Source organism: Salmo trutta, chromosome 33 (genome assembly GCF_901001165.1).
Source record: "Salmo trutta chromosome 33, fSalTru1.1, whole genome shotgun sequence".
In the NCBI taxonomy this organism is placed as follows: domain Eukaryota; kingdom Metazoa; phylum Chordata; class Actinopteri; order Salmoniformes; family Salmonidae; genus Salmo; species Salmo trutta.
Window position 1 is genome coordinate 21,370,645 of NC_042989.1, and position 12,039 is coordinate 21,382,683.

The 12,039-nt window shown below is 40.3% G+C and overlaps 1 long non-coding RNA gene across 1 annotated transcript; it reads right to left on the reverse strand.

Moving 5' to 3' along the window:
- Positions 1 to 9,940: 9,940 nt before the first annotated feature.
- Positions 9,941 to 10,986, reverse strand: LOC115172132 (uncharacterized). The gene is made up of 2 exons (XR_003871391.1): positions 10,725 to 10,986; positions 9,941 to 10,530 (listed from the first exon to the last, which is right to left on the reverse strand). It is a non-coding gene; the product is annotated as an uncharacterized LOC115172132 (long non-coding RNA).
- Positions 10,987 to 12,039: the final 1,053 nt, after the last annotated feature.

A 12,039-nucleotide genomic window follows, 5' to 3' on the forward strand; every position in this document is an offset into this window, starting at 1 on the left:
CTGAGTCCATGATTTACAAATTATAGTTTTAACCATGTTTTGAGGCTTTACAGTGGTTGTTTACATTTACTTTGTTTACAAACATTGGAGTAAAACAAGCTTATCTTTGGTGTTCTGATGGGGTACAACAGTTCAACTAAGCTCATGAGGCATTTATAAGTCATATTCTTCAAGAATCAATGGGCACATATAATTAATTTATACGTCCAAAAATGGATGTAGCAACTGCTGATTGCCCCTTTTTTTAATGTTTCTTGCCTGAGTAAAGAGACGACTTCCCACCCTTCCCTTCCCTTCCCTAGCCTGTAATTCCCATGGATCAGGTTTATAGGCTCTTTACAAGCCATTTTCCCATTGGTGCTGTCCACAGGAGCACTGGTGTTTACTTCTTTGGTTAACGTTTCTTTATTACATTTTTTTAATCCATTCCAATGTTAAGAGTTTGATATAGGCCTAGACTAGCGACACCATGACAAATGGATTTAAGAAACAAATGCACAGCAAGCCATTTACACTCTGCGTTCTGATTGCTTGCTTTAGGCAGTTTTTTATGAGAATCCATTCCCTAGTTACTTTCATTGCCTGACACATTTGTAATAATATTATATACTATATAATATTGTGCCTTCAAAAAGTTTTTACACCTTTTGACTTTTCCCCCATTTTTTTTGTGTTACAGCCTGAATTTAAAATTGATTAAATTGAGATTTTGTGTCACTGGCCTACACACAATACCCCATAATGTCCACATTAGGATCAAAATTGGTATTGCATGTAGATGTGTGAAAAAAATCAATTTAATCCATTTTGAATTCCGGATGTAACACAACAAAGTGTGGAATAAGTCAAGGGGTATGAAAATGTTCTGATAGCACTTTAGCTGTTCGTTCACCAGTAGGACAAGAAATGATCACATCCCTCTGTAGTCACTACTACCACAGACACTGCTCTCTGTTCAGCGATATGTGTCCAATCAATAAATGTTATTGTATAAGAGATTGTTAACAGCTGAAAATGTCGGTCAAATATTGCGCTCAACCACATTTGTGTCACCTAGTGTTTTGCGGGAAATAAAATCTTGGGTCAGTAGGTCTCGCTCCAGATGCTTTGGAGAAGTATTAAAGAATAGAGCATGTTACTCAACTTATTAATGAGTCATTTTTGGCTAAAGTTATAGCTACTTCATATTGTTGAGGGGTGTAAAAGGGGGGATGTCATTGGTTAGTGTTTTCCAGAGTCTCTCTAACCTTTAGCAGAAGTGTTGGGTTGTGATGTGTTTTAGTTGGTGAGAGAATAGCATGACCAGAGGCATTATATTTCCTGCTGTTAGTTCCTGCTTTGCCGAGAAATGTTTAGAAAATTGTACCGATGCATTCCTCCAAGCTTAACATATAGTCTAATTGTATTTTATGCCTGTTATGTGAGACATAAGACATGCGAGACATCATTTTGGAGTAATATTGTATTCAGTGTTCATTTTGGGTAATAGATAAACCATGCGGTTTTGATCTGCACATCAATGATTGCTCCAGACCACCCTCATATCCCAAGAAGGAACTATGAAGTCCAGATGACCCATGAGTACATCTTCTAATACCTCAGGAATGTCCAGCAATCAGTGTGTCATCTGCAGATGATCCAGCACGCTGTTGTAAAAGACATGGAAGGAAAAGGGTCAACTTTGACACAAGTTAAATATGTTCATATATAATCTGACATTGTTCTCCTGTCATGAGGTCTTTTTAAGTGTGTATGTTTTTTTCTGTCAGTCAGGTCTCTGGTAAGTAGAGGGAGAGGGAGCGAGATCAGTGTGGGCTGTAGTGTATGTCTTTGTAGGTTGATTAGTGTGGGGTTCAAGTTTTTTTGCTGTTGGGTTGACCTCTATGTCCAGGGTTCACTCTGCAGGTGGTGCTCTGACAGGGCCAGAGCTGCATTTCACACCTCTGCGAGGTGGGGAGAAGGATTACGGGTCATGGGTGGCTGGGCAAAGTGTCAGTCTGACTGAGAGGCTCTCAGCCGGTGCTTCCGCACGGCATGGCGGACCCCAGAGCTCTCGCAGTGCAGCGCTTGTGGCGAGGCATTGGGAAAGGCCTTGGCAGATAGCCAGAGTCCACGTGGCACACCCCAAATACGAAGCTCTGCTGTAGCCCAGCCTGAGAGGGGAGCATGCTGTTCTCAAAACACCCGCTCTGAGTGAGTCAGACATAGGCGAGCTCCTGTTTTCATTGGTACGTTCAGCTTCCACTGGTCAGTGAAGAGCCCTGTCGGAAGTTCACCTTCAAGAATGCAAAATCCACATGGTTTAGTTAATTTAATAGATATGCAAAACAATGAATAACCTTTTCCAAGCTAGACCGAGTTAAGCATGTTTAGCACTTGGGTGAGAGTTTAAGCCCTTGCAAGAGCATTAGTCCTATGACAATGTGTTTTTAAGGTGTATTTTTTTTTGGTGCAAAATCAGTGACCAGAATGCCTTGTTTGCCTCCTCTTCAGTCTGTTGACAAGGGAATGATGCACTTCCTTTGGCTCCTGTTACCTGAATCTAGACTCCCGTAGTCAAGAATAAATCTAACATCAATATGCTTGCAAGCTGCTGCCATGTACTGACTGTGTCAGGATAAATATCTGTCTCCTATGAGCATACACACCATGCTGCTTGATGGTAAGCACAAATGTGACTTAATTAGTTTTCTTGTTGTTGCAGATGGTGGGCTATATTTGCAGTGGTGTCTGTATCAATAGGATCCAGCTGTTGATATGGTGAGCAGCAGGACAGATGGGCCCCACATTGGAGCAGACACTACTCAGTGCTCAGTATCAGTCTCTGTGTCTGTTCTTCACCCCTGACTAATAAAAGATATGCATGACGGCACGTGTCACTGGTTTAGGTGCCGGGTCAAAAAATATTAAAAAAAAGAAAAATGCCCACAGCTCGGATATGTCCAATGCCAATATCAATTTTTGTGAGATTCACACATTTGTTTTGGCTTTTCGCTTTTACCACTCTTACCACTTTGATGATTGGTTGTATTTAAATTTTGTCTTGGGACAGTATTTGACCTAGATAATCCCCTTTTACTTGTTTTTCGTTAATAACAGACATCTAGACCTATTGCTGCAATCCTGAATAACCAAAAGTGACAGAATAAAATGCTTTTGGACAGAATCTGTCAACATCCCCTTAAAGTAAGTTGTGTTGGAACTGAAAATACTTAAACTGATCATTCAAATCTGAATTCTAATTTTCATGAATTATGTACATGTATTTGATTTCATAAACAAAATGGAATCTCTTGGTTAGGTTAAGCATATCTAAATTAGCCAAATGCCAATGTGTCTTACCATTGTCTTTCCTGATATGCTATTGAATGGATAAAATATTTGCAAACAAAATGTAGGTCTGAGTTTGTGTCACAAGAGCAAAAAAAAGAAACGTCGTCTCACTGTCAACTGCGTTTATTTTCAGCAAATTTAACGTGTAAACATTTGTCTGAACATAACAAGATTCAACAACTGAGACATAAACTGAACAAGTTCCACAGACATGTGACGAACAGAAATTGAGTAATGTGTCCCTGAACAAAGGGGGGGTCAAAATCAAAAGTAACAGTATCTGGTGTGGCCACCAGCTGCATTAAGTACTGCAGTGCATCTCCTCCTCATGGACTGCACCAGATTTGCCAGTTCTTGCTGTGAGATGTTACCCCACTCTTCCACCAAGGCACCTGCAAGTTCCCGGACATTTCTGGGGGGAATGGCCCTAGCCCTCACCCTCCGATCCAACAGGTCCCAGACGTGCTCAATGGGATTGAGATCCAGGCTCTTCGCTGGCCATGGCAGAACACTGACATTCCTGTCTTGCAGGAAATCATGCACAGAACGAGCAGTATGGCTGGTGGCATTGTCATGCTGGAGGTTCACGTCAGGATGAGCCTGCAGGAAGGGTACCACATGAGGGAGGAGAATGTCTTCCCTGTAACGCACAGTGTTGAGATTGCCTGCAATGACAACAAGCTCAGTCTGATGATGCTGTGACACACCGCCCCAGACTATGACGGACCCTCCACCTCCAAATCGATCCCGCTCCAGAGTACAGGCCTCGGTGTAACGCTCATTCCTTTGACGATAAACGCGAATCCGAGCATCACCCCTGGTGAGACAAAAACCAAGACTTGTAAGTGAAGAGCACTTTTTGCCTGTCCTGTCTGGTCCAGCGACGGTGGGTTTGTTCCCATAGGCGATGTTGTTGCCGGTGATGTCTGGTGAGGACCTGCCTTACAACGGGCCTACAAGCCCTCAGTCCAGCCTCTCTCAGCCTATTGCAGACAGTCTGATGGAGGGATTGTGGAGGGATTGTGCGTTCCTGGCGTAACTCGGGCAGTTGTTGTTGCCATCCTGTACCTGTCCTGCAGGTGTGATGTTCGGATGTACCGATCCTGTGCAGGTTTTGTTACACGTGGTCTGCCACAGCGAGGATGATCAGCTGTCCGTCCTGTCTCCCTGTAGCGCTGTCTTAGGCGTCTCACAGTACTGACATTGCAATTTATTGCCCTGGCCACATCTGCAGTCCTCATGCCTCCTTGCAGCATGCCTAAGGCACGTTCACGCAGATGAGCAGGGACCCTGGGCATCTTTCTTTTGGTGTTTTTCAGTCAGTAGAAAGGCCTCTTTAGTGTCCTAAGTTTTCATAACTGTGACCTTAATTGCCTACTGTCTGTAAGCTGTTAGTGTCATAACGACCGTTCCACAGGTGTATGTTCATTAATTGTTAATGGTTCATTGAACAAGCACGGGAAACAGTGTTTAGAGCCTGAAGATCTGTGAAGTTGTTTGGATTTTTACGAATTATCTTTGAAAGACAGGGTGCTGAAAAAGGGACATTTTTGTTGTTGTTGCTGAGTTTATTTTTACATTACATTTTAGTAATTTAGCTTGATACTCCATTAAGAGGTAGGGTTTCAGGCATTTTCAGAAGACAGGAAGGGACTGGGTTAGGGTTAGGGGGAAGCTCGTTCCACTGACGTTAGGGGGAAGCTCGTTCCACTATTGTCATATCAAGGTTCTCTTTTTGATACTATATTGTGTTTGACATACACTACCGTTCAAAAGTTTGGGGCCACTTAGAAATGTTCTTGTTTTTTAAAGAACAGCCAAAAAATAATTCTCCATTAAAATAACATCAAATTGATCACAAATACAGTGTAGACATTTTTACTGTTGTAAATTACTATTGTAGCTGGAAACGGCAGATTTTTTAATGGAATATCTACATAGGTGTACAGAGGCCCATTATCAGCAACCATCACTCCTGTGTTCCAATGGCACGTTGTGTTGGCTAATCCAAGTTTATCATTTTAAAAGGCTAATTGATCATTAGAAAACCCTTTTGCAATTATGTTAGCACAGCTGAAAACTGTTGTTCTGATTAAAGAAGCAATAAAACTGGCCTTCTTTAGACTAGTTGAGTATCTGGAGCATCAGGATTTGTGGATTTGATTACAGGCTCAAAATGGACAGAAACAAATAACTTTCTTCTCAAACTCTTCAGTCTATTCTTGTTCTGAGAAATGAAGGCTATTCCATGCGAGAAATTGACAAGAAACTGAAGATTTCGTACAATGCTCTGTACAATGCCTTCCCTGTAGCTCAGTTGGTAGAGCATGGTGTTTGCAACACCAGGGTTGTGGGTTCGATTCCCACGGGGGGCCAGCACAGGAAAAAAAAAAAAAAAATGTATGAAATGTATGCATTCACTACTGTAAGTCGCTCTGGATAAGAGCGTCTGCTAAATGACTAAAATGTAAATGTAAAATGTACTACTCCCTTCACAGAATAGCGCAAACTGGCTCTAACCAGAATAGATAGTGGAGTGGGAGGCCCCGGTGCACAACTGAGCAATAGGTAAAGTACATTATAGTGTCTAGTTTGAGAAACAGACACCCCCAAGTCCTCAACTGGCAGCTTTATTAAATAGTACTCGCAAAACACCAGTATCAACGTCAACAGTGAAGAGGCGACTCTGGGATGCTGGCCTTCTAGGATGAGTTGCAAAGAAAAAGCCATATCTCAGACTGACCAATAAAAATAAAAGATTAAGATGTGCAAAAGAACACAGACACTGGACAGAGGAAGATTGGAAAAAAGTGTTATGGACAGACCAAACTAAGTTTGAGGTGTTCAGATCACAAAGAAGAACATTCGTGAGACGCAGAAAAAATGAAAAGATGCTGGAGGAGTGCTTGATGCCATCTGTCAAGTATGGTGGAGGCAATATGATGGTCTGGGGGTTGCTTTGGTGGTGGTAAAGTGGGAGATTTGTACAGGGTAAAAGGGATCTTGAAGAAGGAAGGCTATCACTCAATTTTGCAATTCCAGGCCATACCCCGTGCACGGCGCTTAATTGAAGCCAATTTCCTCCTACAACAGGACAATGGCCCAAAACACAGCTCCAAACTATGCAAGAACTATTTAGGGAAGAAGCAGTCAGCTGGTATTCTGTCTATAATGGAGTGGCCAGCACAGTCGCCAGATCTCAACTCTATTGAGCTGTTGTGGGAGATGCTTGACCGTATGGTACGTAAGATGTGCCCATCAAGCCAATCCAACTTGTGGGAGGTGCTTCAGGAAGCATGGGGTGAAATCTCTTCAGATTACCTCAACAAATTGACAACTAGAATGCCAAAGGTCTGCAAGGCTGTAATTGCTCCAAATTGAGAATTCTTTGACGAAGCAAAGTTTGAAGGACACAATTATTATTTAAATTCAAAATCATTATTTCTAACCTTGTCAACATCTTGACTATATTTCCTATTCATTTTGCAACTAATTTCATGTATGTTTTCATGGAAAACAAGGACATTTCTTAGTGACCCCAAACTTTTGAATGGTAGTGTATTTTTTTGATTAAAGTAAATAAAGGCAAGATTATATTGGCCCCTATATCTGACCCAGATAGGTTGTGTGATGATTGTAGATCTTCAACAGCATGTCAAGTGGCTGCACAGTGGAAAGCCAATTACCAGCATTTGGCTGATGTTCATATAACCTTAACCAGGATCTCGCTGTGTTGGAAGTGATTGATTCGGACCTATTATTATTAGGTTACAGCTGTCGTTCCAAAACAATTACAGTCAGATACTAATAAAGAGGCAGACTATAATGTAAAAACAATAGCTGCAGTCTATTAAGGTCAATGAACATGATTTATTTGTCCTCTAATAAATGAATTAACACAAGATTCAGTTGTTATGGTGTTCTGAAAAATACTGTATATCAATGCCATGTAAAAGTGTATCAGCTTCTCATTGTCCTGAGTTCAACAATTCATGGTATTATCTGACAAAATCTTGGACATTAGTCACCAAATGTACTCTGTCACAACAACGACTTGTCCCAATGTAAAATGTTTATAGACTGTCACATAGCTGTGGTGTTTTCTACAGATGTACTAATAACATAGATGGAGTCTTTTATTAGTCAGATGGGTTGTTAGAATTAGCCCTCTGGTGCATAGGGTCCTCAAATTGGTACTATGATGGGATACTAATGATCATGTGCAATGTGGAGTCTCCATCTCCCTCTGCTATAATTATGGGTGAGTAAAGCATGCATTTTTCTTTAAGATCTGGACTATAGCATTGTGTTGATGGCTCTAACCTAAATTACAGTACATTCAATAGAAATAGCACAGGATATCGTTGTAGCCTCTGTAGCTATTATAAGTGATACAATTTATACAAAATAAGACATACTCAATTATATCAAAAATAAGTCAATGGTATTTCAAACCTAAATGTGTCTCATATAGTCTGCTGACGATCGTTGTAATTTCTTGAAAGTAGCTCAGAATAAGCTTTCCAAATTAAATGGGCTGTCTTTTTCCAATGATTTTTGCTTTTTTAGAAACATGTAGTTAGCGGTGTGAGTAAGGTAGTAAAACTAGACTTAAGTGTATATTCTGCCTTGTTTGGTCGGCATGTTTCTCACTCAAGTGCATGAGAGCAACCTGATCCCACAGTGGTCCAGGATCTGGTGGTCCATGTGAGTGAGTCTGAAGGCACTCTAATAACAACCACTAAAAAGAGACATCACATGGAGGTTGTCATCATTTCCCTCAGGCTCAGGGAAACTACAGGGCATTTATAGGTGAAGCCACACAGACACTCCCCATGCCATGTGTTAAGACAGGGCTTATTGTTGGTTAATTCTAAATGGAAAATGAATAGAATAATCTCATAGTGCTTGATGATTTGTTGACAAATGTAGATATCAATAGAGTTGTAATTGACACTTATTGTGTTACCTTTACTACTTATGGAAGTAAATACAAGGCCTTTATAACAGACTTGCATTCACTAAATTTATGTGATGCTTCATTACTGAGCCTTCCTCATCTTGACCTCAGCTCATATAGAATCATAAATATTTCATAACACATTTATTTAATTATTTATTCAGTTTTCTTGGAACAGACCTCTCTCATAACCTACTATTTCCCAATGAGTGACTCTCACTTAACATGTCTATTTTATATGAAATAGCCCTCAATTTGACATTATTAGATCATGCATAGTCTTACATATCATTCAACCTGACTAGAGGAGGTGGAGACTTTAACCACATAGCACTGGTTAGACACACTAAATCAACCCTGTGGCTCTTAGAACCAACAATTATTTTACTTATCTAGGCCTATGTCTTAAATGCAGTCGTCTAAAGTACTTTAAAGTACTACTTAAGTAGCTTTTTTGTGGTATCTGTACTTTATTTTTGACAACTCATAATTTTACTTCACTACTTTCCTAAAGAAAATAATGTACTTTTTACTCCATACATTGTCCTTGACACACAAAAGTACTTGTTACATTTTTTATGCTTTTGCAGGACAGAAAATTGTCAAATTCACACTCTTATCAAGAGAACAACCCTGGTCATCCCTACTGCCTATGATTTGGCAGACTCACTAAACACACATGCTTCATTTGTAAATGATGTCTGAGTGTTGGAGTGTGCCCCTGGCTATCCGTAAATTAAAAAAACAAGAAAATCACGCTGGTTTGCCAAATATAAAGAATTTGAAATTATTCATACTTTTACTTTTGATATTTAAGTATATTTTTGCAATTACATTTACTTTTGATACTAAAGTATATTTAAAACCAAATACTTTTAGACTTTTACTCAAGTAGTATTTTACTGGGTGACTTTCACTTTCACTTGTGTCATTTTATATTAAGGTATCTTTACTTTTACTCAAGTATGACAATTGGGTACTTTTCCACCACTGCTTAAATGTGAACTCATATCTTTTTTGGGGTTAGATGGTGACCTTATCACAGGTCATCTATTGGTCACTCAAAACAAGCAAGAAAGAAAGACCACTCCATGATGCCATTTGGAACCTAAGTACAAATGTCTTCTCTGAAATATTTGCCACCACGTGTCAGTGTGAACCAATTGATGTGACTCACCTTAATGACCATTTACAGTAAGTGTTTATAGTGTAAACCTATATGATAAACATATGTGACCTATAGATATCGGGGGTAGACATCTGTGTTTCCATGGATTCTTGACCTCATCATGATTCCTGTTCAGAGTTTCTCTCCTCTGTAACCCAGACCTATGGTCTACCCATGAAACAGATCCCATGGTCAAGATGACAAGCTCTTGAGGCCTTCTCATTTATCAGCCCTGGATAGTCTTCCAGGCATGATTCACCCATTTCCTCCTGACCCATTTTCCACATTTGCTTTGGATGCAGCGTACTGCACTGTATGTGTCCCCAGCTTACAAGTGCATGCCATAAATATGAGATTTATGTTGGATCCCATGAGGAGTGGGGTTATTCAGATTTCTCATCTCTTTTGACAACGGTTTGGTTTCAACTCTCCCATGCGCCTCCATTTTTTTTGCCGTAACTATATGAAAAGTAGTACCATTTGGGTTTCATTGTATTGTATTGATTACAGTGCACCATTACAGTGAAATTCAACAGACAGACTAATTTGACTTAAGGAGGATGAAAGCATTTTTACACAATGTAGTTATTTGTTTAAGAAGTTGATGTCTTGATGGCTGTTTCCTGTGTGACAGATTCTGCCTCATGGGAGTCCCTTCTGCTTTTATGGTCAAGCAAATGTCTCCTTCCACATGTGTGATGAGTGAGTGGTGTGTTCCCCATGAGAACGTGTACTGTCTGTTGTGTCTATCAGGGTCTGGAGGCTGGCTCGGACAGCGAAGGCTGCCAGGAGAGAAGGTCTTGCAGGATAAAAGGGAGAAGAGAGGGCAGGAGAGGCGCCTCCAAGTAATCCAGCTGCAGCTGGAGTTGCTGGACCCAGAGATGACTGAGTTCAAAGCAGCCACACACACACACACACACGCGAGCATATACAGTCATTGATACAAACACTCAAAGTGGATGTAGACTCCAATGACACAATGCATATGTAGCGTGGTTCGTTCTGCATTGTGTAATTTAATGAGGACACTGCCACAACTGGAGGTCTGCTTGTTGGATTTTTATTTGCCCTGCGCACAAAGAGACAACGCACAATATGTTAGCCCTTGGCGCAGTCACAGCTCTCAGGCACCTCGCTAGCTGAAGGTTAGGCAAGAGAGAACCAAAAATAAATAACAGGTGCTGCATGCACACATTCAGTGCACAACAGCACAGAATACAAGTAAAATGATATACAACATAATTCGGACAAAATAAGACATACCTGCGCACGAAGAGACAACGCACAATATGTTAGCCCTTGGCGAAGTCACAGCTCTCAGGCACCTGCACGAGCACATGGAAACTCACTCAACCACTGTCCCAAGTACCCACAAGTTACAATAGGTACCCTAGTTATCGAGCTCAGTAAAACTAACATAAATCTTTATATTGTCCACATTGTAACAAAACTTATGGTTGCATAACAGCACATTGTGTAACATTACCACGGTTTTATATTGAACAATTGCGGAGCCAAGGACAACATACCTCGCTAGCTGGTCAGGAAAGAGAGAACAATAGGAGGGTACGGAAACACAGATAACCCACGATGGACCAAACCAAAATATACAAAACAATCAAGTGTATTTACAATCTAGATATGAAAAAGTGTAATTACACAAAAAATAACATTAGATATGCAGTGGTAAATAAATAAATAAACACACTGAATTATTATTATTTTTATCAAATTATTAACATCCCCTCTTGACCTGGCCTATTTGAACTGGTCCTTGTGTGCATCTTGGTGCACAATCTAGGGGAACAACATCACACTGCTACACATACAGTCTGTACGGAAAATGAAAAGAGCCTTATCACTGCTGGCAAAAATGTCACAGGGCAATTAAACTTAAATCAGGTTAAGCATTTCATAATAAGCAAGTTGTTGTTTTTTTGTTGCACTGTGCCTAGAATTAAGTCCAAAGACAAACTTAACAATGGCTTTATATCTGAATGCTATATATACAGTTGATGTCAGAAGTTTACATACACTTAGGTTGGAGTCATTAAAACTTGTTTTTCAACCACTCCACAAATTTCTTGTTAACAAACTATAGTCTTGGCAAGTCGGTTAGGACATCTACTTTGTGCATGACACAAGTAATTTTTCCAACAATTGTTTACAGAGAGATTATTTCACTTATAACTCACTGTATCACAATTCCAGTGTTCCAGAAAATGATGTCATGGCTTTAGAAGCTTCTGATAGGCTAATTGACATAATTTGAGTCAATTGGAAGTGTACCTGTGGATGTATTTCAAGGCCTACCTTCAAACTCAGTGCTTCTTTGCTTGACATCATGGGAAAATCAAAAGAAATCAGCCAGGACCTCAGAAAAAAAATTGTAGACCTCCACAAGTCTGGTTCATCCTTGGGAGCAATTTCCGCCTGAAGGTACCACGTTCATCTGTACAAACAATAGTACGCAAGTATAAACACCATGGGACCACGCAGCCGTCATACCGCTCAGGAAGGAGACGCGTTCTGTCTCCTAGAGATGAACGTACTTTGGTGCGAAAAGTGCAAATTAATC